Below are 7,024 nucleotides of genomic sequence, written 5' to 3' on the forward strand. Positions count from 1 at the left end.
AGAATGAATAATTCAAATAATGTCACGATCTGCAGCAGCAGATTGTGTGGAGCGGAGAGTGAGAGGACCCAAAATCAGACACGTGGAAACAGGATGGAATTTACCAGAAAGCGAGGCGTTCATTGAGACTGCATGAAAAATACAAAGCAAAGGAAAAACAGGACTAAGACACAAATACCTAAACTGGGCAAAAACCAACACTGTGAATGTCGTGCATGAAGCATGAAACATGAAACCTGTAACTTCAATAACTCTGATATTCTTTATTATTAACTGGGAGAAAAAGTGCCGACTCAGTCTTTTGTTCCAGGACAGACTGTCTCTGTCAGATGTAAAACCAGCAAGCGTCCTCCTGACAGACCGTGGTCTTTGTCTTGTGTTAAGAGGTTTAGTGAAGTGAGTTTCTCTCATTTTGCTGTGAACACTAGAAGAGATTAACTTCTATATAAGTTGATTAAAGCAGACCTGTAGTCTCTCATCTGCCTGCATTCCTGTGTTTGTTCTGTTAGTCTGTTCTTAACATCATGTCCACTTCAAGCTCAATTCTGTCGTCATTATTTGAGTCCAGTTATTGTCTCGCTGCCTTCTGTGAGTTACTCAGCCTCTGTTTTGTGTGCTTTAACTCTCAGACTCCTGATCTCCACCTCATCCTGACAATTAGAGATCCTCAGCTAAGTCTCCACCTGCTTCACCTCTGCCACCACCAGCTTGTAGACTCTTCTCTGCTTTGGTGCTTCATCAGAGTTTCACTGTCAAATAGTTCATTAATCAAACTTCAGTAAATCTTCATTTGAACTTTATTTAGATAAACTCTGTTTAAACATATAGATGACACCCTGCTCTTTAATGTCAATTATAATAATTTTTCAACATTTTCAGATTAAAATGTAGATCATAAAACAGCTTTGAGAGTAGAAATTATGAAGAGCACACAGATAATCTATGGTTGACATGACCTCAACATCTTATAAAAAAATGTGGGTTTAAAAATATGTTTAAATATTTTAACTGCACATTACACTCGCTGTGTTCTGTTGACGCTTTTTCTTTTGGTCTGGTTTAATAAATGTTACAAAATCTTAATTTTTTAATGTGCATTTATTAAACTCACAGAGTCAAAGAACATGTTTTCTCGGTACATTTTTATTCTTTTAAGAGTTTGAAATATCAGCTTTACAACAGACACAAAAGGATGAAACTAGAGGAGATTGTTGCTCTGATTGTTGTCATTATGAGATGGAAACATGACTGTTCGAAGCTTTTTAAAAAATCTGCAAACAAAAAGAAACAGAGAGAAAGAGGAAAAACAGCATGAAAGACTCAGTGATTGACATCAGGACTGGGAACACTGGTCTCTCCTCAGTATCTCTGAGACCGGAGTGTGGGAGCCCTGGGTGGCCTCACAGGTCACAGAGCCCACCTTCCCCCACTGGTCTGCAGTGAGCGTCAGGGTGCTGCTCCAGCTGTAGAGGCCGTCATTCTGCAGCACTCCAGGAGTCCTGCTCTCCTCCCCTCTGATGCTGCTGCTGCCACTGCTGTCGCTCGTCTTCCAGGACAGACTCCAGTCTGAGGGGAAGCCCTTGTTGGCCACACACATGAGCGTGGCCTTCCCCTGCTCCAGCTCCTTGTTGGAGGGACCCAGCACCTTCAGGGCGGGGCGGGTATCACCTAGGAAACACCAATCAGCTTAGAGGACAGGAACCACAATTTGAATTTCTCCGTTAAGAAGTTTCTGTCAGGTGTTTTTTCTGCTCCACCAGTCATTCACTCACACATTGTTTCACTTCCCTTTAAGAAACCTCTCATGCATATCAGCACAGAGAGAATCATCACACAGTTTGAGCTGAAATATGTTCAAACTACACTGGAAATAAAAGAAGCAGATGTGGAAACATTTACAGCAGAAGTTTGGCTTTAAAATGATTAGAAGTCTAAATCATGGACGACTGAAGACATTAGTGGACACAAGCACAGAGCAGCTACTCATTCATATAGATTTGAAATGTTATTGAACAGCTCACATGATTTCAAACTAAATCTGAAACATCTGACACGATAAAAACATCAGAAAGCAAACTTTAACTCATCCAAACAGCAGCTGATGTGGTGGAAATTTACAAACTAATCATAAGATGATGAAGTTTACTCTTGTCTACATATATTTTACTGTGACAGAAATGTAGATTAAACAAGAGAAACTCGCAGAGCTCATCTGAATTAGTCCAGTAAAAAGGACAAACATCAAACACTAAATTATTTTAATAAAAAAGTATTTTTCTCTCATCTAAGCAGCCTAACAAGTAGTTATTAAATAAAATGATAAAATATTTCATAATAAACACAGTTTAATTAACTTACTTCCAACATCCAGTCTGGTTCCTCCACCAAAAGTCCACCACAGTGATACAAACTCATTGAGGCGCCGTACAAAAACCTCTGACTGTAGAGAGACACGGCTCTCTGACTCTGTCAGACTGAACTAAACCTACAAGCCCTCAAAATACAACTTTATCATCAGAACTACAAATAATAATTAATACTATGAAACATCCCAGATTTTCATTGGAAATTGTCCTGAGTGTCTGAATATTCATTTCCAAAGCTGACTTTGTTTCTTAGGACAAAATTTATGAATAAAATAATTAATCAGTTACACAAAAAGTTTCCTAGCCTTTCATATTAAATGAAATTAAAGAAAAGAAAATTAAATGAAAGAGAAAAAGGGCATAGAAGTAACTTTGTTTTTGACTTACTTCCAACATCCAGTCTGGTTCCTCCACCGAACGTGTACCACAGTGATACAAACTCATTGAGGCGCCGTACAAAAACCTCTGACTGTAGAGAGACACGGCTCTCTGACTCTGAGACAAACAAACTCAACAAAATCATTCACTGTTTGTATCATTTAATAATATTATAATAGTGTAATTAAAACAAATAAAGCCCATTACAACAATATTTAAAGAATCTGATTTCAAAATGTAGATTTTACAGCTTTCACATGTGAAAACATCTCTTGAAACCTGACACTTATTTTTTCACAGCTCTAAACACTGAAACTAATTCTCAGCCTAAAACGCTTCAAAAACACTTCAGATTCATGTAGTTATGTTTTGAATTTCACAAAAATATTAAGTACCAGCATTTTTTTCTATAATGTTTTTTTAATTTCTGAAGGAACATGTCCATTGTTAAGACGCTGCCTACACATACAGGGTTTATTTAATGAGTTTTTATTTCTATTTTGGAATTCTGTCTACAAATAATGGTGTTTTAGGAAGCTTTGAAAATTCCTTCCAGGTAGAGAAGACTGTGCTCTGTGCTGTTCTCACTGTGAAGGCTTCTAACTGGTAAACATTACCATTCAATTCGGGTTTTATCACCATGTGTTGCTTTGGTTCACTTTTGACATGTTTCACACACACACACACGTTTTCAAACGACTTCACTGACATTTATTCGTAAACACTTAAATGAACTCCAGTAAATGTTTCCCCTTCACTGCTTTTCTCAGTTGCTTTGGTGAAAGTCTTACATCAGGAACGTCATTCTCACCACTCTTAATGCAGCTCTCCAAATATGTAAGGCCTTTTTCACCACACAGACTCATCTATGCAAAAGACACTTCATAAAACACTTTCACCGTCGTTTTAAGACATCAAAACAGGTTTTTTTGTTTTGTCATTTTTCTCAAAACCTCACCTACTTTGGAAAGAGTACTGCAAAAAATGTAGGCCTAATGTCACAAGGGGCCAAAGGCCTGTACGAAACTGGACTCAAGTGCTGGACCACATGTGGAGACGGTTGAGTTTGCTTCACACAAATCTTTATTTGGCACAAAAACACAGAGTTATACTTGACGTGGGATTCCTGACAAGAAAACGTAGCGTGGTGGCCTAAGGTGGCGTGGTGATCAAGAGGGAGAGAGGAAAAGGGGGTTAGTGGGTTCACAGACTTCTCCAGGTGTGCTTGAATTTTAAAGAGGAGAGCTGTAGCACATGAAGAACGAGGTAAGTACATAGACTTGGGCAAAGGAGCACGAAGCATGGTAGCCTGTTACTACTGTGGGTAAGTTGGCAAACTAGCAGTGAAGAGACGGCAACGCTGGTCTTAAATATCCTGAGTAGGTTGCTCCAGATTGGCTCCATGTGAGGAGATGACGGCTCTGCCCAGGGGCAGACACAGGAGAACATGGACTTAGTGGAAATTTACCAGCAGCTCACCCGGACTGTGACAGCTAATGAGAAGTTTAAAACTGTTTTCAGAAACAAAAATCAAGTCTGATGGTTTTTTTGTATTTTTTTAACCTTACAAAACTGATGAAATGGAGAAAAGCAAAATAATACTCATCAAACTATATGTGTCAGGAAAAGAAAATGTATACAATCTGAGACCACAGCACCAACTACTGTATAGTCCAGTAAAGTCATACTGCACATGTTTATTAGGTTATTAAGTACACCTGTTAAACTGCTTGTTAATCCAAATATCAGCCAATCACATGTCAGCACCTCATAGCATTTACACATGTAGACATGTTGGACACAGCCTGCTGAGGATTAATTCAAACATCATTAAGAAAGATAATTAACAGTGTCATGGTTGTTGATGCCAGACAGGCTGATCTGCTGGGATTTCTTTACACAGCCATTTGTAGGGTTGATGGGGAACGGTCTGAAAAATGTTGATGTCGAAGGCCAGAGGAGAACGTTAATGGGACGGCAACAGTAACTCAATCAACCACTCGATACAAACAAGACGCAGAAGAGCATGTCTGCAAGCACAACATGTGACCTTGAAGCAGATGGGCTACAGCAGGAGAAGACTGCACTGCAGGGCCTGTCACCTAAGAACAGGAAACTGAGGTTATAATTCACATGAGCTGACCAAACTTGTAAGAACAAAAAAACAAAAACACGGTGCTCCAATGGCCTCCACAGTCACCAGATCTCAGTTAAAGACAGCATTTTTGGGATGTGCTTGAAAGGGGTGTCCAGCTGGCAAATCTGCAGCAATGATATGATGCTATTATGTCAATGAGGGGCAAAATCTCTGACTTGTTGAATCTATGCTACAAAGCATTCAGGCAGCTCAGAAGGCAAAAGGGGTCCAGCCCGGTACTAGCGAGGTGTACCTAATAAAGTGGTTAATGAGTGCATATAGTATATGTTTCTGTGTAATTACAGTAGCAGTGCCATGGCATGGACGTGTGACACAAGACTGAGATTATGCATTTCCAAATGTTTCAACTTAAACGTCTTCTGAGAACATGTGTCCATATGTGATTATAATTGAAGAGCAATTTCACTGCTTTGAAGTCATTTGAGTGGAAACACTAATGCAGTGTTGGACAGTATTCAGCAAAGTGACAGATCTGGAGTTCTGTCTGACAAAACTGTTTCAAAGAGTTGTGAGATTCAAGTGGATCAACAAAGTAACAAATCCCTTTATTAGTGTAGAAACAACAGCAGTGTGTATGTGTGTATGAAAACAACGAGAAAGGCTAATTTGATTGGGGAAAAGCATCACTGATTTGAGAACTGCAGCAAACTGACAGAAACTGTAACATATGTTGGAGGTGGATGGTACTGGAGGAAATCATGTTGTATCATGTTGTTTGAACCATATTTAATTTTGGATCACAGCCATCTTAATGGTCTCCTATAGCAACATTTTAAAATTGACATTGTCATCAGAAACTTTAATAATCAACAACATCGCAAACAAAACCAATGAAATGTTATGCTTAACTAAAAAATGTGTTTCCAATAAGTCAAACAGCATGTCTCACTCAATAGTACTTTACATACAGTGAGTATAACTGCATTCATACAAATAATATGTGGTATTACATTCTTTCCAAATACCAGCACAGTGGCACAAGTGGTTTAGAAAACACTTTCTCCACAAAGTCTATTGTATTCCCACTGTGAAGCTTTCAGTTACAGTGGGGCAAAAAAGTATTTAGTCAGCCAGCGATTGTGCAAGTTCCCCCACTTAAAATGATGACAGAGGTCAGTAATTTGCACCAGAGGTACACTTCAACTGTGAGAGACAGAATGTGAAAAAAAAATCCATGAATTCACATGGTAGGATTTGTAAAGAATTTATTCGTAAATCAGGGTGGAAAATAAGTATTTGGTCACCTCAAACATGGAAAATCTCTGGCTCTCACAGACCTGTAACGTCTTCTGTAAGACGCTTTTCTGTCCCCCACTCGTTACATGTATGAATGGCACCTGTTTGAACTCATCATCTGTATAAAAGACACCTGTCCACAGCCTCAAAAAGTCAAACTCCAAACTCCGCCATGGCCAAGACCAAAGAGCTTTCGAAGGACACCAGGAAAAGTATTGTAGACCTGCACCAGACTGGGAAGAGTGAATCTACAATAGGCAAGCAGCTTGGTGTGAAGAAATCAACTGTGGGAGCAATCATCAGAAAATGGAAGACATACAAGACCACTGATAATCTCCCTCGATCTGGGGCTCCACGCAAGATCTCATCCCGTGGGGTCAAAATGATCATGAGAACGGTGAGCAAAGATCCCAGAACCACACGGGGGGACCTGGTGAATGACCTGCAGAGAGCTGGGACCAAAGTAACAAAGGTCACCATCAGTAACACACTACAACGGCAGGGAATCAAATCCCGCAGCGCCAGACGTGTTCCGCTGCTGGAGCCAGTGCATGTCCAGGCCCGTCTGAAGTTTGCCAGAGAGCACATGGATGATACAGCAGAGGATTGGGAGAATGTCATGTGGTCAGATGAGACCAAAGTAGAACTTTTTGGTATAAACTCAACTCGTTGTGTTTGGACGACGAAGAATACTGAGTTGCATCCCAAGAACACCATACCTACTGTGAAGCATGGGGGTGGAAACATCATGCTATGGGGCTGTTTTTCTGCCAAGGGGACAGGACGACTGATCCGTGTTAAGGACAGAATGAATGGGGCCATGTATCGTGAGATTTTGAGCCAAAACCTCCTTCCATCAGTGAGAACTTTGAAGATGAAACGCGGC

The 7,024-nt window shown here is 40.0% G+C and overlaps 1 pseudogene; it reads right to left on the minus strand.

Moving 5' to 3' along the window:
• Positions 1–1,333: 1,333 nt before the first annotated feature.
• On the minus strand, positions 1,334–3,610 carry LOC146643111 (Ig kappa-b4 chain C region pseudogene; annotated as a pseudogene).
• Positions 3,611–7,024: the final 3,414 nt, after the last annotated feature.

Source organism: Rhamphochromis longiceps, linkage group LG22 (genome assembly GCF_057381845.1).
Source record: "Rhamphochromis longiceps isolate RC_006_pf linkage group LG22, R_longiceps_female_GT1.1, whole genome shotgun sequence".
NCBI lineage: Eukaryota > Metazoa > Chordata > Actinopteri > Cichliformes > Cichlidae > Rhamphochromis > Rhamphochromis longiceps.